Source organism: Podarcis melisellensis (assembly GCF_964234715.1).
Source record: "Podarcis melisellensis genome assembly, chromosome: 8".
Classification (NCBI taxonomy): domain Eukaryota; kingdom Metazoa; phylum Chordata; class Lepidosauria; order Squamata; family Lacertidae; genus Podarcis; species Podarcis melisellensis.
In genome coordinates, this window is record NC_138540.1 from 59422013 (window position 1) to 59437122 (window position 15110).

The following is a 15110-nucleotide window of genomic DNA, read 5'->3' on the forward strand; positions in this document are numbered from 1 at the left end:
AAGACTCGTTCTGAGTAACTGCAAAGTAATTACTACCTTTTAAATATGCTGTTTTATTTGAAGAGGAAAACATCTGAAAGTACAAAGGTAGGAAGCTGGTGAAAAACAACAAACTTGGTTTCCCTGAGGTTCTCCATGAAATGGTTCTCTGCAAATGCTCAGAGGCACTCTATTTTAATTAAAACTTCATGTTTTGATGCACACATTAAGTCCTGCCATTAGAACTGAATGTAATCATGAGGAGCAAAATACCTGTAACTTTGCCAGCTGTGTTGCTGATCAATTTTCTCCTCAACATTAAAATACACAGTAAAAATGCTCACGGTATGATGTGCATGGGATTTATGGAGTGTTAATGGAGGGGTAGTACCTCTGGTAGGGGACATGCCATGTTCCTTCTGGCATAGTTGTAGAGGGAAGTGAGGGGCAGATGGGGCTCATCAACCTGGGAAGGTAGCCCATCTAGGAAAAGGAAAACTCTGAACCTAAACCTCTGCTGTGGCTATATTCATTCATGATAAAGGCTTTGGGAGTAAATCCCAAGGAAAAATCCATACCCACTGCCTTGTGGGACATCTTCAGGAGAAGAAAGGTCTAGGAAATAAACACTATACAAATCTGGAGTCCTTAAGACAGTTGCATGGCATCTTGCTTGCCTCCTTCTGGCATCTCCTGCGGCCAAGCTGGTGCCAAATGCTTTGGTCTGCTTTTCTGTGGACTACATCAGCGATGCTGAGAGGAGGTCTTGTCGTCTGGGCAGCCCAGGACCTCCATACACATTGCCCAGGCTTGAGCCCCAGAGAGGTCGCTTTGGTGCTGCTAACGCAGCAAAAACAACGCCGGAGGCAGTAGTTATGAGTTATCAGTCTCTGCAGTCACAGCAGGTGCTGTCATTCTCCAGTGGTTTGACTTCACCCCCTGAGGTGCACTCCATTGTCTCGAGACAGATGGATGCCAACAATGATATCAATGTGTGTGTATTTGTGTATTTGCATCTAGAATTCGCATATTGCACTTCTGTGCAGAGACACATTTTGTATCTCACCATGGGCTTCCCTGGGTGAGTGCCTGGAACCTCTGGAATCTCAGACCTCTGAGAGACTGGGGTGGCCTGCAACAATATCATGTTTCTTCTAGTACTATATGTCTTGGGAGAGATTGTTCTTGCATTTCAAAAATGCCACGGCAAGGCCAAAAATTTATTATGTCTGATTGTAGGAAGTTTTTTGGACACAGAGTTTCCTTCAACATTTCCGTTTCAAATTGCCTGCTTGTTTCTTTACATACCATTAGTATTATTATTGTTATGGGTGACGGTATTTTGAAAGACCTCCTGCATTATTTACATGTTTCCAAATGGGCTGCAAAGGCACTTTATATAATTACTGCTTCTCAGGCACTCTATCGTGTAGAGTACAAACAGCAACACCTTAATTAACTTCTTTTGGCGAGAAAACTCATTCATGTTCCCTGCCATCAGAGAACAACGTGTTTTGGAATTTGATCTTGAGAAGGAGATGACAGCTAGGGACACGGTAGTGTTTGTTGACATTCTCCAGGTTCTCTAAAGATGCACAAAAAGGGTAGCCATGACATGAACATGACCCGACATGGATGGCTCCATAGTTACATGGATCTCTGTACTTCTAGGGATTAAAACACCTTGCACAATGACTTCCGTACCTTGATGAGGTCCAAGACTGCTGAATGCCTCCTTTTCTAGCTGTGCTTTATTTTTCCAGAATGGAGATAGGCTTTTTTCCTCAAACAGAGTTGAAGGGAATTTGAAAGAAGGATCACAGCGCATCCCACTTTTGCTTCCAGTCAACAGTTTTAAAAAATGACAATAAAAAAACCTGCCAATTCTGTTTGCCTGCTGATGAGAGTTGTCACGACACTGCTGAAGTGTGGCAGAAACTTAACTTCCCTGGTTCAGCTCCTCTTCACCACAAGCCCATTACCAACTCCCCTGATGTTTGGGCTCAACTCATAATAGGCTCCACCTGTTGCGATTCTTGAGTGTCCTCCCCATTGCTGCCCTGCCCCCTCTTCCATCTCCCCGCCCATTTCCAATGCATGGCAGCAGGGATGTGGAAGAATCCTATGGGGAGTTTCAATTAGGCCTTAAAGCAGGCAGGCATGGGAATGACACGTAAGAAAGGTGTAAGAAATCCATCCATCCAAGACGGATGTGACCAAACAGCACTACGGTTTGAAAGACATATTCCAGCTGTGCAAAAGCAGGTGTGGAACTTGAGGGGAAACAGTGTAGCCTGAGAAAAGTTTCCAAGGTTGAAGTAGAGAGTCTTGGAGCAGCACTACATTCAGCCCCTGGGTCTGAGGTTCTCCACCCCTGCCTTAATGGCACAGGCACAGTACTCAAGGCTGCCAGAAACCACGTGGGTGGGGGGATGTAGCCCAAGCTTTCACTGAGATGGCCACCCTGTGTTTGAACTGCACGACTTTGCTCGCAAGGCTGAATGCTCCTCCAGAAAGAAATATTCTGTCCACATAAATACTAAACGTTGTGCAGGCAGGGTCCGCGGCCTCACCTAGTTTTCAATAGGTAAAAATATTTTCTTCTGGAGGTATTTACCTGTATTGATGTTGCTGAAATTCACAACCACCAGCTCAGATTTGAACTTGGCCAACTCAGAATATGTTCTTTTCAGGCTCACAGTGCTTGACCGCATTTCTGATTGAGTGGCATGTAACTCCCAGAGTTTTTGGCTCAGAATTTAAATTGAGCTGTCCCTCTCCTCCTTAGTGCCTTGAGTCTTGCAGTGACAGCACCCTCCACACTCGGGGGATTTAGTTCAAGCATCCTAAAAATTACACATTCCTGAAGTTTCCTATCCCTATCCTGGGTTCAGCAGTACATCAGGGACAAGACTCTGGGGTGGTGGTGCTGGTGCTGGTAAGGATTCAGGTGCCCTAGACCAGTGTTTCCCAACCGGTGTTCCGCGGCACACGAGTGTGCCGTGAGACGTTGCCTCGTGTGCCGCGAGATGCCTGGAGGGAGGCGGGCGAGTCGGGCGGCGAGAGGCGGGGCGGCGGCGGCGAGGAGAGGCCGCGCCTCCTGCTGCTGCCTGGTGCTCCTCCTCGCAGCCGGCAGCGCTGCCTGGGCGCCTCCGCGCGACTCTGCCTCGCTGGGTTTGGTCTCCCAGCAGAGACGGGTCACACGCGCCCCTCCCTCCCTCCCTCAGCCTGCGCGGAGGGAGAGCCAGAGAGAGGCATCGCTCCTGCGCGGCGGGAGAGGGAGCAGCCGGAGCGATGCCCCAAACGAACGCATGGGACCGGAGGGGAAATCCTCTCCGAGGCGGATTGAGCGCAGCTGAGAGAAGCCTTTCGAGGAGCTGCCGTGTCCCCTGGAAACCCCCTTCCCAGCTCTGCCTCAGCCGCCGCCGCCTCAGTTGCCGCCGTCCCTCAGTCCCTCGCTCTGCTGCCTCCTCCCACCCCCAAAGCTTGGAGGTTCCCCAGCAAGGGGGAGGGAAAAAACTTTCACTTTTGTGCGTCCCTCCCGGCGTGACGCTGCACGCTGACGTCACGGGGCGGGGCTTTAATGGTGGTGTGCCGCGAGATTTTTTTTCAGTAAACAGGTGTGCCGTTGCCCAAAAACGTTTGGGAAACACTGCCCTAGAAAACTACATTTTCCAGCAGGTCACTGTTATCCATCAGCTGTGGTCCTGCATTCTCTGGGAAGGTCAGCGGATCTCTGGATCGGTGGTCTCAACATCCCCAACATTGCCACAACTTCTCAGTGCTGCAGTGGGGAGTGCACCTCACTGTGCCCCATCCCTGTGAATGCAATGCTGCCACCACTGTGAGATCACTGCTGCTGCTCCAGCCCCCTTCATGAATCCCCACTATTATCATCCCTGATCCTGGGAGAGCCTTTTGCTTGAAATCCCAGGGAGCCACTTTCAGTCGGTGTAGATAATCTCATTGTGTGGTATATTGCTCATGGTTTCTAGCAGCCCAGGACACTGTCCTCTTAGGTCCAATGGAGGCCTAAACCAAAGCCTCTCTGCTTCCCGTGAGTCTTCCACGGTCTCCTTGCCATGTACATGTGGGTGCTGAAGAGAAGAGGTCACAAACAGAGGGTCTGTCTGGGATGCTGACAGACCTATTCTGCTCCATGAATTTCTCCAGTCCTTTTTTAAAGTCACCAGAACTAATGGCCACCACCAGCACCACATCTTGTGGCAGTGAACCCCATAAACCAATTACGCATTGTGTGATGTATTTCCTTGGTCCTGAATTAGCCCACTGCTAGTCAGTTTCATTGGGTGAGCCTGAGTTCCAGTACTGAGAGAGATATTTCTCCCTCTGTGGTGACTGACCATAGTATAATCTTCCTCCATTACTCTTCCCAAATGATGATGTCCAGTCTGATGATGTCCGGTGCTAGAACAGAGCTGATAGCTGGCCTCTGCTGGATTCATAATCTATCTTTCTACTGGATTATAAACTAGCTGCTAGCACAATGGAAAATGATTTCCTCTGTATAAAATGATCCTCCACCTCCACCTCCTCCTCTTGATTTGTCAGGGATAGATGCCTCTGCGTGTTGTTGTCTGTAGGATGTGAGGATACCTGCTTGTTTTCCTAGCCTGGCAGCCACATATATCCCTCACAAGACACAGGTGACACCTTGACACTGACAAGTCCATCTGTCACCCATTTGCCAACAGTCAGCCGCCACCACCACAGGACTCATCTGTCAAGCAGCTCCAGTACTGATATGATGCGTCTGCAAGGCCACAACTGCCTGTCAGTGGACTGACTTCTCTAGAACATCGCCGCCTTAACCCTGCCTCATTGTGACAGCTTGAAGCCTCAGGCTGGACTCTCAAGTGCAGTCAGAGGTGATGCTGCTTCAAGGCAGACGATCCTCAAGGTGAAAGGGGTCTCATTGTAACAGGAATATGGCCAGTGAAAACAATCCAGAGATAGTTTTGAAGACATGTGCATCCTTGTGTTTCAAGCAGCATTCACACTCCAGATCCCTGTTACTATTTCTAAGGGTAGCTTGATACTAGGACTTTTATGTTGTTGGAACTATGGTTTTTCTTCATATGTGCACCTCTTACTGTTTTTCATTTATTTTCTTTCTTTTTAAAAAATGCTCAGATAAACACTTTCATATCTTAATATGGTTCAGATATCCTAGTGTTGCACCAGCACTTTGGGGGGAGGGGAGAAGTTGAAAGTAAATGGAGAAAAGAATCACACACTTTATTAGATGTGATCCTAAACTGATTTCTCTTATACTGTTGGAATATTCTGTTAATATAAGCAAATATAAAAGGTGCGCACACAAAATGAAATATTATCCTATGTACTTTATTACTATTATATTATGATTATTACTATTCTCATTATTTTTTCTGTTTTGCATCTCCTCCTACTGTTTTTAATTTCGATTATTGACAGTGCAAATGTAAACGTCAATGCTTTTGGAAGGCAACAGTTGACTTTCAAGCATCTTAAGAAGGCCAGATTAAAAATAACCCATAAAACTAAGTTTTATATCATAAATCACTTTTAAAATGAAAGCCTTTAAAGAGTTTAGGGACACCACTCTGGAGCCTCTGATCATACTGAAATTAAGTTTGCTCTTTAATACTAACTCTCTCCGATAAACCATTTTAACGCATTAACATTTCAGTCATCCAAGTAACATTCATAATACAAGCACTCACTGAAATGCGAAAGTTCAGCTAGCAGACCCCCAAGATTGGCAGCATTTAGGCAATTATCATTCTGTTTTTCAATTCTGAAGATGAGATGTTCACATTTTTACCCAGTGGGGAATTTGAGCTGCACTTTACCACCTCCTAAAATGCAGTTCTTTTAAGCTAATATTATTCAAAAGGCAGTTGGCGGCCCTTAGCCTATTTGTTTGATTGTGCTGGAGCATGACACTGATTTTTGCCTAGAGCAAAAACATGAAACGAAATTTGGTGAGAATGTCCAAGGGATTTCAAGGGAAGCACCAAGAGTGTAGAGAAGACCAGGGCTGTTCGTAGTGGGATTTGAAATAAAAGCCCTGAAGCTGGATCAGGCCCAGCCCAGCATTATGTTTCCAAGGTGACCAGTCAGATGACTCTGGTAATTCCCCAAGCAAAAGAAGAGGGCAACAGCCACCTGCCAACATCCCAGAGTTGCTATCAAGTTTTGCCTGAAGGAAGCTGAGGCACATTTTGAAATAAAAAAGCCTATTTAAGAGATTGCATAAACAAACAATTTATTTCCATGTGCTTTTATTTTAATTCCTGCCTTTAATGTTGTTTACGCCTTTTTAACTGTTGTTATATCAGTCTTTTTTATCAGTCTGGAAAAGTCCATTTATTATTTTGAGTGTTGCTTTATAACAAAAGCTGTTTAGAAGTGTCGTAAGATTTATAGTATAAGTGAAATAAACAAATGCAGCTCATTCTCAACCTTTATGGAAAATTAACCTGAGCATGTTTAAAGCCTGAATTTGTGAAATTCAGCCTTTGCTAACCTGGTACCCTCCAGATGTTTTGGAGCATAACTCCCATCAGTCCTTGCCAGCCCAAAGCTGTATGCCAAAGTTGGCAAATGCTGGATTGTAACAGTATTTGCACATGTTCCTCCATGTGCCTCTTCCCTTCTTCACCGCCACTTTTAAAACTTAGCTTGGGAACGTCTTGGAGAACAACCTGCCTTATGTTGCTCTGTAATATTACTAGTTATATAAAGACTACCACTATTATTATTTTTTCAAATAGTGTACTATCAAATACCAGAACTGAATATCAAATGCCACACCAAAATTTCATATTTGGTTCATATTTTGACAAATATTTGAATATCTAGTGAACATTTCATAGCAACAGTCACTGAGGAGAAATTTCTGAGCTCAGATTCATTGACCATTGACATCATAGGCACTACAAATCACACATTCATGTTTTTGGGTCAAATCTGACCTTCTCCATATGACCGACAACCTTCTCCAGCAATTAGTTTGGCTAAAATGACAAGTTTAAGGGGTGGAGAGAAAGAAGATAATTAATATCTGAGGGAGGTCAAGAACCCTGAATGTGTGTGTGCCACCACTACAGCTAGCATCACATTTTATGTGTGTGACTCCTCATAAATTTTTATCCTGTCAGTAAAGTCTCCTGTTTTAAATGGTATTTAGATTTTATATCCCACATTTTACAATTAATAAAAAGCGCAATGGCTTTGGGGGCACCACAGATAATGAGGGGAGACTGGGAGAACTGCCAGAAATAGAAACTCCCTCTTCTTCTTCTCCTCAGCCCACTCCCCTAACTAGGCCTCAAATAACTGTGAGGTGAAGGAGAACTTTCATGGCTGTCAAAGATGGAGTGGAGGATGGAGTAATAGGGCACAGGGCATCCAAGAACTTGAGCAATGAAAAAAGTCCTTAGGAGAAATAGGAGCAACATGACTGTTTGGTGTTTCCCCCTTTCCATTCCTACAAGCTGCATATCTGAGGAGACCAAACAGATGTTGTTTTCTTCACACAGGCTCTAATTTACAGTAGTAACCAGGAAATAGGATGAAAAAATGGGGGAAGAAAAGTGTTTACACAAAGGATTTTGTGTCATTTGCTCAGCCAACTGTTGCAGCCAGTGCTTTCTCACCATGCAATTTTTGTTTTCCTTTTAGAATGAATTAAAACCTCACCCTGTGCATTCATCATTTTCACTGAATACTGGATGGGGAGGATAGCCACTTTCAGGGAAATCCCAACCTGAATTGGGCCAGAATCTAAATTTCTACTCAAAAACCAAAGACTCCAATGATCCCTCTAGTCCAGAAGTGTAGCCAGCCAGATGCCTCTGACATGCCTGCAAACAGGTTGTGAATGTACACCCCCCCAAACTAGCAAAATAAACCCACAAAAACACCACCAGTCTTTAGGGGTCCAGAGAAATTTGGGGAATTGTTTTCTAAAAGGAAAAGAAAAACATAGAATTAATTAGCTGAACTCTACTTATCAAGAAAGTTGCAGTGGAATACGAGAAGCCAACTGTCGCTGGATCAGGTCAAAGGCTCATCTAGTCCATCTGGTGGTGACCAACCAAATCCTAATAGAAAGCCCACAAGTAGGACTTGAAGGCAACAATACTGTCCCCATTTGGGATTTCCAGCAATTAATATTCAGAAGCACACTGCCTCCAACAGTGGAGGGAGAAGATAGCCTTCATGGTTAGTAACCATTTATTCCCCATGAATTTGTCTCATCCTCTTTTGAAGTCTTTCAAACACAGTGTTTCTAGTATTCCCCCCCCCCAAAAAAAAATTCTAACAGCAAAGCAGTTGATTGTAAGAAGCTGGTATATCTGAAAAAGGTCTAAGATATTATTTTGCATGCCTTGTGTTTTTGTTTGTGGCAAACACACCTGAAACCTATTCAAATATTTGCAGTAAATGGAAGCGTTTCGGTGATTGGGAGCATTTGAATAACATTTTTATAATTGTTGGTCATAGAAACACATCGGACTGAGATGCATAATTAAAATGGAATAGCTTAAAAATGGTGGACTTAGCGATGATTCTCTACAAAAAGCAATTCAGACACAAAGAGAAATGGCAACATATTTTGAAGGTTATGTTGGATATTAACCTGCTTTGTGCAAAAAATTAATTTTGTTCTTCAAGGCACTACAGCAACTGCGGTCTTAGCACAGGAATTTTTCTAAATCTCATTGAATTGATTAGCCATTATGATAATGAAGTCAACATCCATTAGTGAAGCCATAAAAAGAGGACTGTAAACTATTGATCACATAACATATATAAGGAATTCCTTGAATTATTGGAGGAAAACATTCGTATTGAGGTAATTTCTAGGATAAAAAAGGCAAAGTATTATTCCTTACCATTTGATTGCACTCCACATGTTTCTCACTGTAGGCAAATGTGCCAGATTATCAGGCAAGTCCATTCTGATACTGGAAATGTTTTGAGTGAGGAAAGTTTTGTAGAGTTCATTGAAACAAAACAGAAAACAAGAAGCACTTTAGCGGACGAAATCATGAACAAATTAAAACAAGATAGAACAAATATTAAAAATGCCTGAGGCCAAGGATACGGCAATGGGGCAAATACGTCTGCTGTGCACAAAGGTGCTAAAGCCCTTATAATAAAACAAAATGAATTTGGCAATGTCTATTATTTTACTACAATTGTTGATTTTTAACATGGCTTAGGGGCACATTTCATATCATTTGCCCAGTCATCAAGATATCCTTCTTGCAGTTCCTAAGTCCGTGGGCAGCAGATTTATTTGGCTGGGCACAGAGGGCACCTGGTTACATTCTTCACTGCTGTTTACATTATGACAATTATTTCTAAATTTGTTTCTAAACACGTACGCGGGCACACACACATTTTTAAAATGAAAATTAATGTTTCCTTTTGTCCTGTTTTTGGCAGTGTGTGAGTGGTCACTCTCCTTGGCTGTGAAGTCATAAATGTCATAGTGTGAAATGAGAATATGAAAATGATTCTTCTGTTCATGTACAGAATGCCTTTGCTGCAGAACCCTGCACTCAGCATCAAGTTCCAGGCATCTGGGATTAGGAGGGAAGGGTTTCTCAGTTTGAGGTTGCAACTTGCAGGCCAGCCTGAGCCCTAGTGCCTCTGTCTTTAGGAAGAAGGCCCTGCCTAACTTGTGACCTGCCAGGCTGACAGCAACCCATCAATCAAACATGTCATCCTTATCAAGAGTTTCACAAACCTCCTCCTGTTGCTGGTGCAAAATCATTGGAGAGGAAAGCAGGCTGCTAGGAACTCTGTGTTTGTAAGACTGGCTCATGAGTTTTTCTGCTTCCCTCTTCAATATGTTTTCTTTTCTTTTTATGTAATGCTTTTCAGATTGTAGGTTTGCAGGCAGAAATTTTCTTGTTTTTAATCTGTGAACAGCACTTAGTAAATTTCAAGCACTAACATAATATTTTTAGAAGCACCAGTAATGGCTGGTGGGATGCATTTTGCTTGGTAAACACTGCTAAGTAGAAGAACACCTCCCCCCCTCCCTCCCCCCCTCTCTCACACACAACAACTCTGTTTATCCAAATGTTCTGGCATGTACTTTGATGTCTCTGTGAACAACCCTTTATTTCTTTATCCAATTTCTGAGTGCGCCAATATTTTAGATCCCACTCCGTTACGCTCTGGCAATTTGGATAAAAAAGGTGGCACTATGTACGGTTGCCAACTTTCCACCCCCTGCCTTGCCTGGTTCATGTGCCTTTAAAACAGCTTGGCATGCAGATAGTTATCAGAAATTTAAAGTGGGAAACTCTTTGCTGTTTCATCCTCAGGCTGTTAGGAAAGGTACAGGAGCAGAACCAGTAAAACAGCAGGCAACTCTTCCACCACTGGGCCTTGAATGCTCTCTTAGGTATATTGAATGAAAATGTGGCAGAAGCTGTTGCTCTTGATTACAGGGTCATGTGTGCTTACATGGTTGCTATGAAGATGAGATTCCAAGCCATCCCAACTCATTGTGAAGGTTCTATTGATGCTCTTTGACTGCCTGGACTACGTTGGAAAGGCATTTTGCCTCCATTTCAGTGATCTTTGACAGTGACTTACCACTCCTACCATTCCGATTCATGGAATATTTATTTGATTCTTACTAATTTGTGACTCCATGCACATATTATATGTCTTCTGTTTATGAATTTTGAAGCAGTATAGTGTTATAAAAATATTGTCAGTATATTATTAGCCGCCATGTTGCTTGTTGTTGTTGTTCAGAGTGTTCTGTTTTGCAACACAGGATATTTTCTTTGGTGGTCTACATTACTGGCAGACAGAGCCGTCTTTCCCATAGGGCTTAGTGGTGCGTCGTGCCAGGGCGCCAGCCTCTCAGGGGCACCCCAGCGAGTGGGGGAGCTGTGCGGCTTTGCTGGTGGCCTCCCCTTTCCCTGCACGCCCGCCAGCTGTGCCCCGCCAACCATATGACTGGCAGGCATGCAGCATACCTCCCAAGCTTCCGCAGGAGGAGAGTGATCCCTGCAGAGGCTTAGGATGGAAGCTGCACCCCGCCAACCATATGGCTGGCAGGTGCACAGCTTCCCTCCCAAGCCTGTGCGAGGATCGCTCTCCCGCAGCAGCATGGGGGAGAGTTGCGCCCCCCAATGGCTGGCAGTCCGTAGCTCTCCCCCACTATTCATGGTAATTTTGGGGCACTGGGAGGATATTTGCACCCTGGCATCTGCTGAAGACGGCCCTGCTGGCAAAAGCACCTTTGGGCGATTATTGCTATTGCCAAGTTTCCTGCTGCTTGGCTGCCTGTGACTGTCCTGGTCCACTATTGCCACATCTGAGAAGGAGAAACAGTTTGAAATGAGTGCTGATCACCCGGCCCCAAAGACGTCTGGTGGAAATAGACCACTGGGAATTGAATCATGGAAGCCAGTTATGAGCATTTGAGAGCATGGTCCAGGTGGGCACAAGAAACTCATCCCGATCCAGAAATGAAAGGTCATGGAGAGCAAAGCAAGAAGGGGTTGAAAGGTTCTGGTCTTGCTCCAAACCTCAGCTTAAGCACCCACAGAGGTCAGCTGTGGGTGAGATGGAAAGGCAAGGCAGATGAAACAGAGGAAGGCATCAACTGCTATTGTTCTGCTTGCATCATTAAAGCTTTCAGAAGGGAACCACGCTGTGCTAACAGGACTGGAATTTCCCATTAGTCAAACTAGCAGCCGTGAACATTAATAAGGTGCATGTTTAACAAAATATCTCTCCCCCTCCTTCTCCCCCTTCGCCCCTCCTCATTCTAAGGAACAGGTTGCAATTAAACCCCTGCTCTTTAAATGCAAGCTCAGAGAGAGGAAAAATTGGTATAAAATATGAAAAGGCCCGGCTCCTCTCTAATATTCACCGTAATGAGATAAACTTAATTGAACATTTTACAATGTCATCCTCATTTCCCTTTTTAATTAGGTCCTTCTTCCAGAACAACATTAGACCATATGATTGCGAGCCGTTCGTTATGGAAAGCGCCACAAACGAAAATTAGCAAGGGGTTAAGAAGGCACCAAAGGGATGCTCCGCCAGAGCTTTTAGAAACCCATTAGAAGCGGAGTGCTGGGAAAGGGGAAGAGGCGAGGCTAAAGCTCAGCCAGGTGCTTTGGCTATGCCTTCCCCCAGCCAGGCCTTTCCTCTGATCCAGACCTGCGGGTCTCTATCAGGTCAGCACTGCAATCACAGGGCTAGGGAGGGCTGGGTGGATTTCAAAGGGGTTTGAAATGATGATGCCAGGAGGGACTGGCAATGAGGGGGGCATGATGAATATCTGCAGATTATTACCTCCTAAAGTGAACCCCACCTATTTGCTGCTGTAAGCTTGTGTCCTAAAATTAAGTTTTGTGCCTGTTTTAGCCAGAGCTGCATGTATGTATTTGTGTGTGTGTGGTGGGAAAACAGTGGCTCAATCGTGCAAGCTGTCACACAATGAAGCCAAGTGCATATGTTCTGCACAGTGGGGGTTCACATCTTTGCACACAATTCCGCTAATGGCGCAGATGCTGTCAAGGCTGCTGGGTGACAAACATCCCTGTGCCTTTGAGGGCCAGGCTGCACATCACATGCTAATGTGCATGACGGCAACCGAAAAGTCCCCCTTTCCAATATTTAAGTAGGAAAAACGTCAACAGGAAGGGGAGTTTGGGATCATGGATGTAGCAAAAGATGGGGGAAACTCAACCCTTTTGACACCTATTTCTCCAAACATTCCCCAAGCAGCTTTTCTGTCTCCCCTTCATGTAGGGTTGCCAGTGTGTCTCCCCCTCCAGAAAAGGAAAAGACTTTGGGGAGGGGGCTGTTAGGAATGGAGAAATGCCAGGCATGGAAATGGTGAAGCACCCCTCCCCTTCACTGCTCCTGTGATCCCAACTGTCACCGAAATAATAATAATAATAATAATAATAATAATAATAATAATAATAATAATAATAATAAGTTGGCCTCAAGCTGTATTTTTATTTTATATCTTTTTATTTTCAAAGATCTTTATACAGTGGTACCTCGGGTTAAGTACTTAATTCATTCTGGAGGTCCGTTCTTAACCTGAAACTATTCTTAACCTGAAGCACCACTTTAGCTAATGGGGCCTCCTGCTGCTGCCGCGCCACCGGAGCACGATTTCTGTTCTCATCCTGAAGCAAAGTTCTTAACCTGAGGTACTATTTCTGGGTTAGTGGAGTCTGTAACCTGAAGTGTATGTAACCTGAGGTACCACTGTACAGAAAAAAAATCATGGCATTAACATTATAAAATCAACAATAAAATTGCACCCATAAAACAAAAACAGAAGGAGAAGAAGAAGAGTTTGGATTTGATATCACGCTTTATCACTACCCTAAGGAGTCTCAAAGCAGCTAACAATCTCCTTTTCCCTTTCTCCCCCACAACAAACACTCTGTGAGGTGAGTGAGGCTGAGAGACTTCAGAGAAGTGTGTCTAGCTCAAGGTCACCCAGCAGCTGCATGTGGAGGAGCAGGGACACGAACCTGGTTCACCAGATTACGAGTCCACCGCTCTTAACCACTACACCACACTGGTTCCCTGAAGACATCACAAATCAGTAGAGATCAGATGAATACATTCACATAGCTGGATCAGCCCTCAGGGAAAGCCTGAGTGATGTGTAGTGGCTTATTGTGTGTTGTCTACTTCCTCTGCTAAGATCCACAGGTTCAGTTTCTTTTGAAAAAGAGCACTGGAGGCCAATCAGTGACTCCATTTAAACAAATATGCAGAGCAGAAAGAGAACAGGCATTACTACAAGGCAGCAGATTTGCCACCCCACATCAGACCACCCAAGAGATGCCCATGTCCTCAAGGGGCCTCCAGCCTACTCATGTCCAGTGTACCTGAACAATGAGAGATTCAGGACATGCAGAAAGGAAGCAATTATTCACACAGCACAGCATACTGTTTAACTGTGGAATTCACTCCCAGCACAAGAGGTGGTGATAGCCACCAATTATAGACAGCTTTATAAGGTGATTCGACACCATCACAGTGGAGAAGACTATCGCTGGCTACTAGTCATAGTGATGATGGCTATTGCTTTCTCAAGGATTGGGATTGCATGTCTCTGAATGCCAGTTGCTAGGGGAGAACAGTGTGTAAATGCTATTGCCTTCAGGTCCTGAGCTAACAGGCAGCCAACAGGTAGTTAAGAAACCAGCTGTAAAGCCTGGGTTGGGAGAAAACAGATCTGCTTCTCGGAAGGAAAATGTCTGGCTGGTTTGTTTTTGAGTTGACATTAGTTTGGAGAGCAACAGCAAACCACAAAGTGATTAGTCCAACATTTCATTTCCTACAGTGGTCGACCATATCCATGTGGGAAGCCCACAAGGAGGACAGGAGGGCAAAGGCCTTCCTTGTTGTTATTCCCTATCCAAGTTGGTAGCCCTCACTGCCTCCTGTGGGAGCAAGTACCAAAGTTCAGCTACGTGCTTCATGAAGAAGTCCTTTCTTTTATCTTCCAAAATTCAGCTTTATTGGATGGCCACAAGTTCTAGCATTAAGAGGGAGAAAGAAAATTGTTTCTCTGTCCACTTTCTCAATAGCATGCATAAATTTACAAACTATCATATCGTCTCTTACTCATCTTTTCTCTAAAAATCCCAAGCACTGGAACCTTTCTCCACAGAAGAGTCAATCCGCCCCCTTGATAATTTTGCTCACCCTTTCTGAACCCTCCTTTCTGAGGGGAGGCGACCAGAACTATACACAGTATTCCAAATGCAGCCACACCATAACTGCATTGCGATATTGACAATTTTATTTTAAATTCCTTTCTAATGATACCTAGCATGGAATTTGCTTTTTTCATCCCTACTGCACACTGGGTCAACATCTTCACTGAGCTATCAGCTACGACCCACTTTCTGCACCTCTCCATTGGGAGAAGTGACCATTTAGCTCAGAGCTTTCCAAACTGTGTGTTGTGACACGTTAGTGTGTCGGCTGCAGTGTGCAGGTGTGTGACGCGAATGCTCCCCGCGCTCCTCTGGGGCCTGGAAAGCGGTTAGTTTAATCTCCAGTTTGCCATTAAAACTGAATGACTGTGCTGTGAAATG

At 44.5% G+C, this 15110-nt stretch overlaps 1 long non-coding RNA gene across 1 annotated transcript in view; it reads right to left on the reverse strand.

Moving 5' to 3' along the window:
- LOC309376503 overlaps nucleotides 1–10691 on the reverse strand; it is a 47460-nt gene extending 36769 nt beyond the window's left edge. The window contains exons 1-2 of the long non-coding RNA XR_014171223.1: nucleotides 10246–10691; nucleotides 8886–8957 (exon numbers count right to left, since the gene is read on the reverse strand). This is a non-coding gene — a long non-coding RNA (uncharacterized lncRNA). The remainder of the gene's footprint in view (nucleotides 1–8885; nucleotides 8958–10245) is intronic.
- Nucleotides 10692–15110: the final 4419 nt, after the last annotated feature.